The sequence below is a fragment of the Rattus norvegicus genome, chromosome 14 (genome assembly GCF_021556685.1).
Source record: "Rattus norvegicus strain SHRSP/BbbUtx chromosome 14, alternate assembly SHRSP_T2T, whole genome shotgun sequence".
Lineage (NCBI taxonomy): Eukaryota > Metazoa > Chordata > Mammalia > Rodentia > Muridae > Rattus > Rattus norvegicus.
Window position 1 is genome coordinate 87,797,741 of NC_141547.1, and position 15,530 is coordinate 87,813,270.

Here is a 15,530-nt window from a genome sequence, read left to right on the forward strand (position 1 = left end):
GACCCTGCCGGCCCGCGCCCCAGCGGCGTTCCCTGCCCTGCTCAGCTCCGGCGAGCCGGCTCCTGCCGGCCCGGGGAGCTGGATGAGCCCCAGCTTCCAGATCGCTGCAGACCCCCTGGCTGTCCTCAGTCCTGGGTCCCGAACGCCCTTCCCGGGTGCCCCCTCGCCTTGTCCCCACACCCTCAACTGTCTCTGCGCTCAGATTTGGTGTTTGCTGGTCTGGGTCCCAGCTCCAAGACCCCGAACTCCCAAACTCTGGAACCTGAGCGGGGGCCCCAAAACAAAGAGTGTGGCGGCGCGTGGCCGCTCCTGCCCTGCTGCCCTGCTGCCCTGCTCCCGACCCAGGTACCTGAGCGAACCCGCAGCGCAGTCCGGCGGGACGATGGCCGAAGCGAAGCTGGGCTCCGAGTTGCTCGCGGGCGGGCCCGTCCTCCTGGCTGGCGGCCCGCGCCCGCGGCAGGGCCCCCTCGAGGCGGCTCGGGCAATCGCCACGGACGGCCCGCGCACCGGAGCCCTGCCGGTCACCTGGTCTCAACATCTTAACAATGTCCTGCGCTTCCAGGGGCTGTACCCCAACACCCACCCCTTGGGTTACTGACCCAAAGGATGAGCTCTTAAAATACCCTCCCACTTCGCTGGCCTCCCTAAATACCTCGGGGTCCCAGTATTCTATAGGCTCAACAGTTCCAGGTCCAGCTAGGTAGGTGCACCTGGAGAGGGAGGTTCGAGTCCCATTCCTGCAAAACCAGTTTCATTCAGTGTGTCTAAGTGTTGTGCCTGCCGGGAGGAATAGGTGTATACGTGGTGGTAGGGGCGGGGGGGGGGGGGAGGGCGGTATACGTGTATCAAGCAGCAGTCTACAAGACAGCTCAGGATGCTTCAACAGCCCCTGCCAGGTCCGGAATTCACGGGGCAGGAGGAGATGATGGTACTGGGTAGAAGTTCCTTGACTTCTTAAAGTGAACCTGGTGGGAGAGAGCAAGGTTGAGGCAGGTCAGGAATACAGGAGAAAAAGATCTCCTGAACAAGATTTCCTAAGAGATACCCAAGATTCAAATAGCTGGGTCTCTGTCCCCGTTTTTTCATTGTGAACTCCAGGGAAGGGATGGCACGCCATTTTGCCATTGTATCGTCTTTCAAACACTTCTGCAACAAATGAGATGGAATTTCCATCAGTTCCAAGTGGACACCAGCAGCCCTTAATATCTTGATTCTGTTCCGGGAAAATACCCGGGGTAGCTTTGCGTCTTGCAAAAGGGTAAAAATCGCATCTGCCCAGTGCAACAACTGTCTGAGGGTCATACCTGGAGCCAGGTGAGGTCACTGCCTGATGCCAGGTTAGCCAAACCTGTCCTATTCTTGCCCTGGTGTGCCTTCAGGGAGAACCAGGCTTGTCAGGAACGTTGGAGAAGCAGAGCCAGGAAAATTCTATCTGGCAAATCTGTTTTCAGTGCAGCCTTCAGCGACACTGAAACACTGGATCGGATGCCAGGCTACAGCCTGGGCCACACTCCGCTTCCTCTCCACCAGGCAAAGAGGTATGAGACGTTCATGGTTTGGGAAGATTAGACCTATCTCTGGGAAACCGTGACATTGGGAGGAGAAGTTGCCTGAGGTAAAGGCTTCCCGGGCACTGAGCCCCTAGGCCCTAAGGAATGAAACAGGCATTTCCCTGCCCTCTGGGAGTCCTTGGGGTCACGGGTGAGGCACAGGATGCTTGCAAATGACCCGTTGGAGGGGGTAGGGAGGAGGTCACAGTCATCCTGCTAGAAATGGGGGGCAAGGCAGGAACTGTTACTTTGAGGAACCCCCCCCCCCCAATCTTAACTTGACAGAAGTAAACGCAGTGATAGGGATCAGCGCACTCTAAGGTAAGGACCCAAGACTATCCAGATTCTGTGCTATTCTCTCAGATTTTTTTTACCAGCTGCCTACTCACTCCAGCCCTCCAGTCACTGGCTGGCCTTGTTTGATCCCAGCTGCCTGGGGGAATGCAGGAATTTCCACCAGGCGTTAAGATCACCCACGGCAAGAGTTAATGCGGAAGAAGTACTTGTTAGCTCAGAATGAGGAAGACACCAGGCAAGGCAGGGGTTCTGCATCTCCTTAGCAGAAGCCTCTGCTAAGATCTCTCTATTCTGTTATCCTTACCCAAACAAAATGATTCCAGACCTCTGTCCCTGCCCCTCACTGCTGGGTAGTTCCAGTGTGGGATGGGTACCCTAACTAGACCCTTGTTTCTAGAACAGTAAACAGCGGAGGGCGGGGGGGGGATGCTAGTACTGTCTGTCCTTACACTCAGTGCTAGCGTTTAAAAATGAACTGAAAAGAGAAACTGGACCATAGTATCCCTGAGTGTTGCCATGCCAAGCTGTCTGGCTGTTCCCTGGATCCTGCATTTTGTCTACGGGATGAACAAAGAAACCTTTGGATGTATGGCTTGGGCCTGGCTGATACACAGCTCAGCATCACCAGGCCTCCCCACTCCACGTGCCATGGCTCTGAATTTCCAAAACCCTAAAACAAAAACAAGGCATGAGCAATTATTCCAAAAAGAGAAGATCATGTGTGTTTTTTTCCAGGCTTGGCCCTCCAAAAATGTCTCAGAGTTGAAAACCAAAAGTGTCAAACCAATTTAGCTAAAGGAAAGTCTGCCGAGCTGGCCCCTCCCTGCCAGTTCCCCCAGCGGGGAGAGCGCTGGTGGGGCTGGAACCATTGCCCTGTTCCTTCCTTTTCCAGTCCCAGCCCCACCCCCCATCCCCAACCCCTCTGCAGCCTCCTTGACTCTTCCCAACTGGAGTCTGGGTAGTTCTTAGTAATTTTGCCCTTGATACCCTGTCTACCCTGATAAATGTCTGATACATTTATATCCCTAGATGGTTGACTAAGATATTTTCCTTAATGAATCCCCCTTTCACTGAAAATTAATGTTTTCCAAAGACCTACTGAACAGCAACAGGAAACACACGAGAGGTAGCCTCATAGCCTGCAGGGCTGGCTGTGAGGCAACCAGGGTTTGAGTGTGAGCTTGCTCCAAGGCTTTGCCTTCAGTTATGGCGTCCCCTAAGACGTTCGCTACACACTTCCCCCCTCCCTTCTTCTCCTTCTGTCTCCCCAAACGTGCAGATCCTCACCCCCAACTCGACAGCATAAGCTTCACACTGCCCAGCCCACGCATGGTCGTCTCACGTTTGTTTATTTGTTTAGATGAGTTCTTAATAGGCCCTTGCTGGGTAGCCCGTGCTGTTCTCACCCTCTCACCAACACAAAAAACATGTTGGTTTTACAGATGTGGGACACCATAGGCTGGCCCAGCCCTCGCCTACATTGCATCTAGAGTTTCCTCCAGAGCTATCGTCAGTTGTACCTGTCAACCTGAAAAGGCTGAGGGATGTGCAGACTGCTGACTGAACATTGTTTTGGGGCATTTTCAAAGGTGTTCCAAGTGCACATCGGCATTTGAATCGGCATGGCGAGTTAGGATGGACTTCTCTGGTGTCGGTGAGCGTCCTCCAATCCTTCGAGTCCTGAGGAGCAAAGGGACACAGAAGAACAAATGTTCTCTCTTCATGAGCTCTTAATTTCAGCTGTCCTGGTCTTGAACAGATTGCTTCTGGCTCTCAGGCCTTCAAACTAAGGCTGGACAGCACCACAGCGTTCCTGGCTCTGTAGATGGTAGGGGCTTCTTAGCCTCCAGAACCTAACACTAGCTGATCTCTGTAATAAATCCTGTTATGGATAAATTCTTTTGGTTCTGCTTCCCAGAAAACCTTGTTGTTGTGGTGTCGCGCCCACCTCGACCGGCAAGGAAGACGCAACACCGTTGGATCCTTCTCAATCAGCCTTTATTGCAGGAACACCTTATTGATGATACGGGGACCCCGAGCAACAAAGGCACTTGCCTTATATACAAAACAGACTGTGGCTGTAAATTTGTCCACTGGGGATTGGTGGAGCATGAAATACCTATTTAGCATGAATATCACCCTGGCCTTGTAGGTGCTGGGGGTATGCCAACACATGCGCTGTAGGTGTTTACCACAAACGACCACCGGATGTCGGCGCCATCTTTAGCCGCTCCCTACATTGTGGTACCATATTCCCTAAGCACACATTAATGGGGCAACACAGATACTAAGAAACGGTCTTAGGGTCTATGTAGCAAATCAGGTTTCTTGGGAATTGGGCTGTATTCTTCTCTGTGTACGGTGACTGGTGAGTTGATTCAATTCACCTTCATGGATGTATTGCCCTGGGCCAGCCCAGAGGTCCTCAGTTTCTGGATTGGATAGTCACAGGCAGAAAACAGCCTGAATGGAGTCATAGTTAATCATGCTGAATGGATCTGAGATCTCAGACTTTTCCCGCTGGAGCTTTCAGACTCCACTATGACTCTCCCTCCCAATAGATGCTCATCAGACCTTTCTTTGACAGCTTCAAATGATAGGATCCGTCCAGTCTTGTGAAAATCAGACCATTCCATGAATGTGGGTTGGCCTGCTGGGAAGCCCTTTCCAAGAGAGCTGCTTCTAATCCTCTCATGAGACCACAGCATGTTTCCCCAAGACTGTGGATCAGTCAAGGAGAGTTGGGGGGAAAGATCAATGAAGCAGCAGGCTAAAAAGCGTGCCTTTGTGGAGTAGACATTGTGGAGAGACTATGGTTGAAAGAAAGAAAATGCACAGTGCACAAGAAGAGCGCCACCTACAGGCATGATGTGGGTACTATGCTGTGCCAGGGAGGGAGAATGAGTCCAAGTCTGAAAAGTCTGGGAACAGGATAAAGAACTAGCAAAAAGTGAGCACCCAAGGGATCCTACTGGGAACCTGAGCTATAGGTTGCATGAACCATGATAGAAAAAGACTCGGGAAAGGGCCAGGCATCTGTATTGTTAAACTCATTGTTTTCAATTCAGTTAGACTTGAGTGAGAATTCTGGGGCCATGTCATAGACACCTCTGGTTTTGCTATTTCTTGTGTAGTAGTGGGGATGGAGCTCAGGACCTTGGACGTCCTGGGTAAGGAGGTAAGCATTACACATCTGAGTTACGTCCTGAGCTGAGCCTCCCTTTTCTAATCTGTAAAATAAAGTTGCTAAAACTCATCCAACCTGGGGATGGGTTTGAATCCCAGCAGCCCTTAGCACTGGGCCTAACAGCTCAGAAAGCTCAGACTGGGGAACTGTGTTAGAGGACATAGGTCCATGGGCCTTGGAGACCGGCTAGAGGTGGAGGAGAGTCATCTACAGTGAGTCTGGTTATGATTGCTGGCCCCACAGCATCGGGAGCCTTGGTAGGCCTTGTTTGACACTATGTAGAAATGCGTATCCAAACAGCCAGTTGGTCAGCTGGGGGCTTTGTGGTTTTCAGTTCATTTTTGTATTTAAACAGTTGTAAATTAGACAAGGAAACATTATTTTCTGTCATTTTAGTAGCTTCCCACCAAGAACCTGAAAGTACTTTGCGGTTAAATGAGTATAAAAGACTCATTTCCATGTAAGAGGAAAGCCAGCTAGCTCCACAGGATGGCTCTGCCTTTTTTTGGAAGGTATATGTTCTTTTCCCCTTTCTGTGACTCTCTTTGGACCTGCTTGTTCCAGAAGGCTCTCAGGGGTTGAGTAACTTGAATGGCTTCCCAAGCTTCCTGGATCCTTATAGTGATGTCATCTGCCCCTGATCTAGACTCAGTCACTACCGCAGAGGACATTTAGGGAGTGCTTTTAATTCCCATAATATCCTTCGCTTCCCTGTGCTCGGTAGAGTGTGCCAATCTCTGACACAGTTTGATGGGCCTTCGTTTCTGGGTGCATGGGCCTCACCATGTCTTTGCTGTGGTATCTCTTGCTAAACTGGGTACTCTTCCATCTAGCCACTGGAGACCACATCTGTCCACAGCTGTCTTCTCCACCTTGCCTTAAGCTTCCTGGATTTAATAGCCAGGGGTAGGCAACGCACACAGGTTTCAACCGCAAACAGTGGCCGTGTGTCTGCTCTGTGGCTTTGGCAAGCTAACTAACTTCCTTGTGCCTCAGTTTCTTCCATAAAACATGGAGAAGAGAGTAAAGTCAGTCGTAATCCAGCTCTCCTGAATGCTAAGTAAGATTCAGCGTAGTGCTAGTGCTTAGTACTCTGGTACGGACATGAGTCATCCCAACAGAATACCCGCAGAATACCCCATCTTTCACACCTTAGACCCAGCCAGGACAATGAGCATGGAGACCACTCTGTCGGGGAACTGCTCAGCTGACTCTCCATTTGATTGACATTGTGCTAATGGAATCTTTTTGACCTGCATAGCGCCTCTCAAATCCAAATCAATATTCTGCTTCAGGTAAGGACTCTAAACCCTGAACATTGTCAACAGTATCACTTTAGGGACAGGAAGGCTAAACGCTCAGACTTCCATCCCGGATCTTCCAAACTCCCAGTCTGGGTCCAGGAATGTACTCTGAGAAAGTTCTCCTGATTATCTTGTAATATCCACTTTAAGAGAGTTGGTTATCCTGGTGCATTCATTATTAGCCTGAGACGCCATTACAGTGCAAGCATTTAGCTGACTATCTTTCCAACAGTTCTAAGGTAAGAATTTGGATCTGCTGTCGGTTGGTTCTTAGATCCCCTGCAATCTATCTAGTCTGGCCCTGCAGAGTACACCCCAGGAGGGGCTCACTCACCAAGATCTGGAGGTCAAACAGATTTCAATAGTCTGAGAGGCACCTAGAAGCACACAAGATATGCTGTTTTCAGAGGCTTTGAAGGCATGCCAGGACACCTCTGTCTTCTACACATAAAGCAGAGGCTAGCCATTACTATCCAGGGTTGTCTGTACCAAGGAAGCATCACCTCCCTCAAACCACACTCAGTCCCCTCATACCCACACTCACCCACCTCCCATGTCTCATCTCAGCCTCAGTGACCTCTGGAGCCCACTGCCAGAGGTGTCAACCAGCACGCAAGAAACCCCAGGTCCTCCAAGGCTGATTCCCAGTTTGCACTACATTTTCACCATTGGGATAAGGCAGGCTATATCATGCTCCCACATGACCATTGCCAACCTAACAAATTGTTTTATTGTGTGAGCACGAATGCCATGGCCTGTGTATGAGGAACAGAGGTCAAAATTATGGAGTTGGCTCTCTCCTTCCACCTTTATGTTGGTTCTGGGTTCAACTCAGGTTTTCAGGTACCGCTCTCTACCCACTGAGCCATCTGTTGGCTTCCCATAGTTCACCTAGGAACTCCGAAACCCACTCCCCACCCCACTCCACTCCAATCCCAAGTGCACACACGCACCCTCGCTCTGTCTGCTCAGGTCCTCAAGGTCCCAACATAGACTGGGAGGTTGAGGATGGTGGGCTGGAGCCGTTGGCACAACTGTTTTACTCATGTTCTTAACACAGCATCCATTTCTTAGAAATTACACAATAAGCAAATAAGGGACCAGCCACACTACCATTTTCCTTCCATTTTCCAATTCTTCACAGTCCAATGTGATAAAACACAGAAATTCCAGGAGCCATCTCCAAACCCGTCATTCTCTCCCAACCCAATGCCCCAATCTAGTCAAGAAGGCACCTACCAAATGTCCATCTCCATTTACATCAGTCTAAATTCAGCCCTACCCATGCCTTCCAAGAACTGAAACATAGCAGATTTCACACACACACACACACACACACACACACACACACACACACACCACACCACACACATACCACACACACACCACACCACACACATACCACACACACACACACCACACACACACACCACACACACACATACACATACCACACACACACACACACACATACCCCCCATATACATACACACACATACCACACATCCACCACACACACACCACACACTCACCACACACACACTATACCACACACACACACTCACCACACACATACCACACACACACCATACCACATACACACCACACACATACCACACACATCACAGACACACACCATACCACACACACACAACACACACACATACACTCATACACACACACCACACACACACACACCATACCACACACACACAACACACACACATACACTCATACACACACACCACACACACATACACTCATACACACACACACACACACACACACACACACACATACATCTTTGGATGCTTTGCCTGCTGTCACTAACCTCTTACAGGACTGGTTATTTGATTCAATCTACTGGAAAATCTTGATAATTAAAACAAAACCTCCCCGCCCCCCCAGCCCTTGGCAGTTTTCCAGATTTGTGTCAAGTGGAGACTTCTAAATTGAATTTACACTTTTATAGGAAGGGATTGTTAAGTTTCAATCCCAGGACAAATGGCTGAGGTGCCTATTAACATATCAAATTAGACCTGGCCTCCAGGTTCTCCTAACTTCCCTCAGTCCTACCTGTTACAGGGTGTGGCTGACACACCCAACCCCCTACCCTGAACTTCCAACCCAGAGACTGGGCTGTCCTTCCCACAAAGGCTCTTCCTTATATAATCCAGACATTTTGGTTACCCTCCCCCCTTTTCGTACCTTTGTCCTGCTGGCTGCCACATCTTATTCTGCTCTCCCCTCTTCCCTACCCTCCCAGGTTCCCTCATGGTTCAGGGTCATGACCACTCTGAACTCTCCCAGGCGTGTCTGCCTCTGGCTGTGCTCTCCCAGGTATCTATAATATACTTTCTCTTCCACCATATCTAGGAACAGTCATGCCCTTTCCTTTCCTTTCCTTTCCTTTCCTTTCCTTTCCTTTCCTTTCCTTTCCTTTCCTTTCTTCTTTCTTTCTTTCTTTCTTCCTTCCTTCCTTCCTTCCTTCCTTCCTTTTTTTCTTTCTTTCTCCCCCCTCCACCATTCAGGAATGACAGTTTGTCATTCCAATATTGGGATCTTCTATTAGTTTGGCCGACTGTTCAGTTTTATGTTCAGTGAAGGTCGGGTGGTTTGATGAAAGAGTTTACCTTCAGAGAAGAAAAGAACAGGGCTGGTTTAGTGGAGTGCACAAAGAGCAGAGGGCATGAGAGTCATAGAAAGAGAGGCAGCATATGGTGATGGGCTATGAGGGTTTCTGTGTTCTGGAGGAGCCCTTGTTTGGTAAGGGTGAGTGGCTTGACTTACAGTTCTCATCGTGTAGCTCCTGACACACAGATGAAGGAAGCTGTCACACTGGAAAAGAGCTAATTTTTTGTTCTGCTGTTCTATTCTTTGGGTGGAATAGAATGTGCCTTTTTGGTTCCGTGGATACTTGCTGGACCAGGTTTTAATCTCCTCTGATCTCTCAATCATGCCTTTCCCTCAACACTATTTTAAGAATTTGGAAACCACTTCCCCAAGACTCCGGAGGTCTGAATCATATGTGAGAAAATTGGTGTAGTAGGGCAGGTGACCTCTAAGAGCTGGCTCCTATCTCCAGGTACAGTCAAGTCCTTCACCACACCGCCTCTTTCCTGTCCCAGCTCTAGCTACATCCTGAAGGTCCAGTGTGGAGTCAGAGGTTTACTGTGGATGTCCCTATTCTCATTCAGACCATTGAAGCAGTGTTCGCTCTGGTGACCTTCAGCAGAGAAAGCCTGCCCTTGGGCTCCTTTTTTATAACCGTTTCCAGTGCTGACTGGAAACTCAAAATGATAAAGGGGCTGGCTATGTCACAACACCAAAATGACATAATGTTAACATCCCTTAAAGTGAAGGAAAAAAAGAAAAAGAAAAAGGATTTTGGAGGCGGGGACATGGGAAGGGAAGTTGAGAAGGGAGTAGAGACAGAGAAAGAAAGGGGACAGAAGGAAATAGAAAGAAAGAGGAGAGGAGAGGAGAGGAGAGGAGAGGAGAGGAGAGGAGAGGAGAAGAGAGGAGAGGATGGCCAGGAACACTTGGAGATTGGGGGGAGGGGAGAAAGAGGTCAGGGAGAGAAGAGAATCAGAGAGAGAGAGAGAGAGAGAGAGAGAGAGAGAGAGAGAGAGTAGAGATTGACAACAAAGAGGTTTTTAATGGCAAAAAATTTTTTTAGTTTACCAAGTAGTTTACTGAGCATTTATATCAGGGCTGTCTCACACTGCCCAACCCCAAGGGGTGTGAGGTAAATGGGGAGGAGCATGGGTTGCTACTAACTTTGGGACAGTAAGGCAACTGCCTCAGGGTGCGCGCGCACACACACACACACACACACACACACACACACACACACACACACACGGAGCAGGTATATAAATATTCCCTTCAGCTGGCTGACCGTCAGGTGGTAGTGGTAGTAGGAGATGACCCCATAAGAACTTCAGGAGGTAAAATTGGACAATTTGGAGATCTGGATAACCCAGACAAATCAGGGCTCTCTGACACCGAGAACGTTTTGGGAACTGTGCTAAAGTCATCTGGGAAGAGGAAATGTTAATTGAGACCATCAGATTGGCCTGTAGGCAAATCTGTGGGGCATAGTCTTGATTAGTGATTGGTGTAGAAAGGCCCCGCCCACTGTGAGCAGGTGGTCCTGGTGCTATAAGAAACCAAGCCATGGGGAGCAAGGCAGTAAGGCAGAGTTTCTTCATGGTCTTTCCTTTAGTTTCTGCCTCCAGGTTCCTGTTGGAGTTTCTGCCCACGCTTCCCTCAGTGACAGACCGTGACAGGGACACGTAAGTGAAAGAAACCCTCTTCCCCTCCAGGCTGATTTGGGTGAATGTTTTATCACAGTCATAGGAAGGAAACACCGACTGGGACATCCCCACTTAACCAGCAAAGAATGAGCTACATCTTGAGACCTCTGACCAAATATGTCCTGCTCACTGCCTCAGACTCATCTGGGCCAAAGCTCCAAGAAGAATTCCACTGCAGAGGTACCCTTGGGTGACAAATACTTCCCTGACCTGGAGCGGGGCTGGCTAGCTGTGACCCTATGACCTACGCTCTTTGACCTTGTCCAGGGAAGGCATGAGGTACGACTCGGATTCCTTGAGTCACTTAGGTGGGAGCTCAATGGATTAGGAAATTAGGCATGGGGCTGGAGAGATGGCTCAGTGGTTAAGAGCACTGACTGCTCTTCCAGAGGTCATGAGTTCAAATCCCAGCAACCACATGGTGGATCTGAACCATCTGTAATGAGACCTATGCCCTCTTCTAGTGTGTCTGAAGACAGCTACAGTGTACTTATATATAATAAATAAATAAATCCTTAAGGAAATTAGACACAGACTGGGGGAAAGACCAGAAAGATTAGGTTGTCAAGGCTTCATACCTGTGTGGCTCTGGAGATGGTCATACTTAGTTTTAACTGTCAGTTTAACATGGTCACATTTAACTGATGAAGCTTCTGTCTAGCCCTTTCAAAAGATTTTCCTTGGGGGAGAAGATTTTGCCCAAACTATTCAAAGGTGGACAGAAAAGGCATGTTTGCATGTATTAAAACTATGGCCCTGCATGTGCCTTTATTCTCAGCCCTCAGGAGGCAGAGCCAGGCAGATCTTTTGGCGCCCTGGTCTACAGAGTGAGTAGACTACATATCAAGCCTGCCAGATACATAGTGAAACCGTGTGTCAAACAAAAAGAACAACAAAAACATACTTGGGAGGGATCTTAGAAGCAGAAAAGAGGTTCCTCGTGATAACAGGCTTGTTCCTTTCCGTGTGGGTAGTTACAGGCAACTGTTTATCTCAAAACAGGCTCTTCCTTAGTTCCCATGTATTTCACCATGAACTTACATACGTTTTGCAATGAGAAAAGAACTCACAGTCCTTGCCACTGTTGTTGAGCGACGCCTTGTCTTCGTCTCGCAGTATAGACCATGGGCTCTAGATCCTTTCATCGGCAGGAAACTCCCCCCAACTCCCACTCAAGGAGTGACCTTTCTGTGCTGTTTCTAAGCAAAGCAAATTTCATTTCTCCAAACAACAGTGACATGAGGCGGCTTTTCACCCTGTCCAGCTCTCGCCACATATTTGGGATGCCAAGATTCTTTCAAATGGTGTGGAAAGTCCCAACAACCAGCCTAGATGTCAACTTCTGAGTAAATAATTTCTTTTGCCAACATTCCTTTCTGGGGTGAGCCTCCCAACTTTTCACAGGATGCTGTCTGTAACCTCTGCATAGTCGAGCCCTGAGGTGAGCAGCGGCGTAGAGCATACGCCCAGATGTGCCATATGAAGAGTTCCTTCATAGCAGCCTAACTTCCTGTCTGGGAAAAGGTAGTTGCTGCAGGTAGTGAAGTACTAGAAAGAAAGATAGACTAATTCAGAGAGAGAAGCAAAACCAAGATGATTCTCCAGCAATGGGTCCTTTCTTCCTTTTGATGCATCTCCTTGGGTGGAAGTTAAAGGTGAGTCCACGTGACTCATGGAGTCCAGCAGCCCTCCCATCTCCTGTGCTATAGTGGATGGAAACGAGAATTCCAAATGTTAAGCTTCAAGGAGACTCTCTTCTTTGCCCACCTAGTATCTAGAATAAAGTCATACCAGGAATTGGACATGTTGGCATTTGCCAATAGTCTCAGGGGAGTAGCTGAGGCACAAGAATCTGGTGTGTAAGGCCAGTTTGGGCTACTTAACCAGTTGCATGTCTCAAAAGAGGCGGTGGGTAGGGACCCAGCAGCAAGAGACCAGTGTAGCTTTGCTCGGGTGATGATTGGTTTGGAGAATTCACGGGACTCCGATTCAGTAAGGAGAAGCAAAAGATCACTATGGGGTAGGTCTTTTGGAAAGCAAAAGGGCTCAGAGTTTTTGCAGAATCAGAGGAGACAGAAGACTCAGACAAGAAGTATCCAGAGCAGCCCAGTGGCTGGGTGGCTTATCTTCATTTCCGTGGGATCATGGAGGTTTTACTGCTTTGGCTGAACATGGACAAGACCAAGGCACCAGCGGTGATTTACCACAATTGTCTGATGTCCAAAGCCTGTGGGTGGACTGTGTCACCGAGTAAAACAAGGTCAGGCAGGCTGAGATTTCACCCTAGGTTTTATTTGCCTGTCATATATATGCTTAATAGCTTTTTAAATAGAAACTCATTATTTCATTCAGGAATAAAAAAAGTATTAACTAGTACAGTGCGACCGGATGACCTATGTCACCCGGAATTCAGAGATTGATGTTCTTACTTTGGTACTCCCCCCATGTGTCTGACTTTAAGTCAGGATGATTTTAGTTGGTTTGTTTATTGGTTGAGATAAGCTCTTACAGCCCAGGCTGTTCTGGAACCTGCTATTTAGACATGGCTAGCCTGTCACTCACAGTGTTCTCGCCTCAGGCTACCAAGTTGTTGGGGGTTTTTTTGTGCCACCATGCCTGTCTAGTTAAGATCTTTAGAGGGGTAATTAAAGTTAAATAGGTCATTAGAGTGTTTCTGGTTAGACTTTTCATCATTGTGGCTAAATAGCTCGCATAACTTCAAGGGAAGAGTTATTTGTTTCTGCCCACAGTTTCAGAGATTTCAGACCGTCCCAGCAGCAGGATAGAATAATGCTTCAGTTCATGGCAGACGGAGCAGAGCTAGCCTGAGGGAGAGGCCGGGCAAATGCAAGCAGCAGAGGCACCTAATGGGGCTACAGAGTTCTCTGGGGCTGGCATTCTGGGCCCAGATGTGGAACATGGAACTGCTCATCTTAATGTTTCCCACATGGTCTCTGGGCTGATCTTTCCTCAATATCCTCCTAGTCCTCCCTCTCAGGATGGAGCCGTCTATGCCAGGCGCTTGCCTGTCGAAAGTATATAACTTGTTTTTTCTCTTCTTCTCCTTTACAGTTGCCTCATAGCTAAGAGTTGACTTGGGTGCCAGAGGAGATTTTGAACTCCAGCCTTCATATTCAGAAATGTAGGAACTTAACAATTCTCAGCGTTTTTCGTTATGATCAAGAGAATCATGTGCAGCCACTGAGACATGAGGACTCGTGGGGATGGGCTGAATGCATTTTTGCATTATGAGGTGGACATGAGACTTCGGGGGTGAGGGCTGGACTGTTGGGGTTGTCGGGGTGTCAAGTTGACAAGAGATGAACTTCTGATAGTGATAGCTTTTTTTTTTCTTGAGATAGAGTCGCATGGAGTTCAGGCTGCGTCAAGTTCTCTGCAAAATCAAAGAAGACCTTTCACTGGCATTATGGTCATATGAACCATGTCCTGTGTTTGTGGTACTGCAAAATTAACCAAGAGCCTGGCTAGAAGAAACAAAGCACCGTGTGTGTGTGTGTGTGTGTGTGTGTGTGTGTGTGTGTGTGTGTGTGTGTGTGTGTGTCTGTCTGTCTGTCTGTCTGTCTGTCCATCCATCCTTGGTCTCTTCCTGTTCCTTCTCTATGTTGGTGCTCAACCACCACCACCACCACCACCACCACACTGCCCATCTCCCCGTCAAACACACACACTTTATCCTGGCCATAATGGACCAACATCTCTGACACTAGGAGAAAAATAAATCGTCCTCCCTTAAGTTGCTTATATTGGGCATTTTGTTACAATAACAAAAAGTATGAGTGACATAAGCTGGGCCCTCACCAAACCTCACTGATGTCCAAAAAATAAGAGGAGATGAGAAGAGGCACAGGAGATGAGCAGGAGAGGTCACAGGCAGAGAGGAAGCCAAGGAGAGCCTCAGGAGAAGCCAACTCCACCAACACTTTGACTGAGAACATCCAGTGAGGGTCAACTTCTGCTGTCAAGCCACGTGGTGGATGATGCTTTCTTATGACAGCCCAGAGAATCAAACAGGAAGCAAGCCACACCACACTATGTCTGAAGTCTCTCTGTGAACTCTACTCCCACCCGGCATCCCCTACTTTACAGCCATTTGCCATGGCCCATGGATCTATGCTGTGATACAAGATACATAGCTTCACATGTGATCACAGCACCTGGTCATTTGGGAGAATAAATTGCCCTTTGGCCCTGAAATTGAAGGCCCTCAATCTGTCCCATGCATGCCTTCACATGACCTACCCAAGAGGTGTATAGCCAATCATATGACCTTGGAGTGAGCTCACTGATGACCTGGAGAGGTTGATAGTGCGCCTGAGGAAGGCTCTTAAACTTTCCTGATTGTCTATAGGTAGTTGGCCTTGAGGGGAAGATCAGATCAACTGTGTGAAGTCTTTATCTGGATGCCTCCTTGGTGACCAAAAGAATGTCACCCTCAGGGCACCCACATGCAGAGAGATCCCTATAGCTCAGGTGGGGCAAAGGTTGCTTTAGAGACTGGTTAGGAAGCAAGCAGCTGCATTCTGGGTAAGAAGGGCTTCTCCAGGGAGTCTTCAAAGCAAAGGGGACAGAGTGTGGGCTTGGAGGAGCGGGGGTTTGGACTGTAGTGTGTGGGAGGGCAGCTGGGGACGAGCAGCACATCCCTGTGGCCTCAGCCTGTCCCTCATCTCATGATTCATGCCCTCAGGAGCTGTGGTCGCTGCTGTGGGCACGTCACTGCACAACCGGAAAGGCAACGTGTGGTCTCCCTGAACACTTAGATGATCTCGCAATAGTGGGAAGATGGCTCTGTCGGGAAGCAGGTTTCGATCTCCAGGCTGGGGGCTGTTTATGAAGAACTCTGTGGCAGGCTCTT

At 48.8% G+C, this 15,530-nt stretch overlaps 1 protein-coding gene and 2 long non-coding RNA genes across 7 annotated transcripts in view; 2 read left to right on the forward strand and 1 right to left on the reverse strand.

Annotated features, from left to right (window-relative positions):
- The window catches only part of Tns3 (tensin 3), a 232,534-nt gene extending 232,092 nt beyond the window's left edge, over nucleotides 1-442 (reverse strand). Inside the window, exon 1 of one of the 3 annotated variants that reach the window (XM_087583884.1) lies at nucleotides 350-442. The gene's annotated coding sequence lies outside the window, so the exon portion shown is untranslated. 3 annotated transcript variants of the gene reach the window in all.
- LOC148001446 (uncharacterized) lies at nucleotides 7-3,763 on the forward strand. Of its 2 annotated transcripts, XR_015637127.1 has the most exons (5): nucleotides 7-700; nucleotides 1,099-1,314; nucleotides 1,452-1,538; nucleotides 1,914-2,082; nucleotides 3,290-3,741. It is a non-coding gene; the product is annotated as an uncharacterized LOC148001446 (long non-coding RNA). The 2 variants fall into 2 exon arrangements; XR_015637126.1 differs by lacking the exons at nucleotides 7-700; nucleotides 1,099-1,314 and having other exon boundaries at nucleotides 1,380-1,538; nucleotides 3,290-3,763.
- A 6,768-nt stretch (nucleotides 3,764-10,531) lies between these two features.
- LOC148001447 (uncharacterized) lies at nucleotides 10,532-14,869 on the forward strand. 2 transcript variants are annotated; one of them, XR_015637128.1, is made up of 3 exons: nucleotides 10,532-10,636; nucleotides 13,730-13,910; nucleotides 14,020-14,869. It is a non-coding gene; the product is annotated as an uncharacterized LOC148001447 (long non-coding RNA). The 2 variants fall into 2 exon arrangements; XR_015637129.1 differs by having other exon boundaries at nucleotides 13,730-13,930; nucleotides 14,020-14,409.
- The last annotated feature ends 661 nt before the right edge of the window (nucleotides 14,870-15,530 follow it).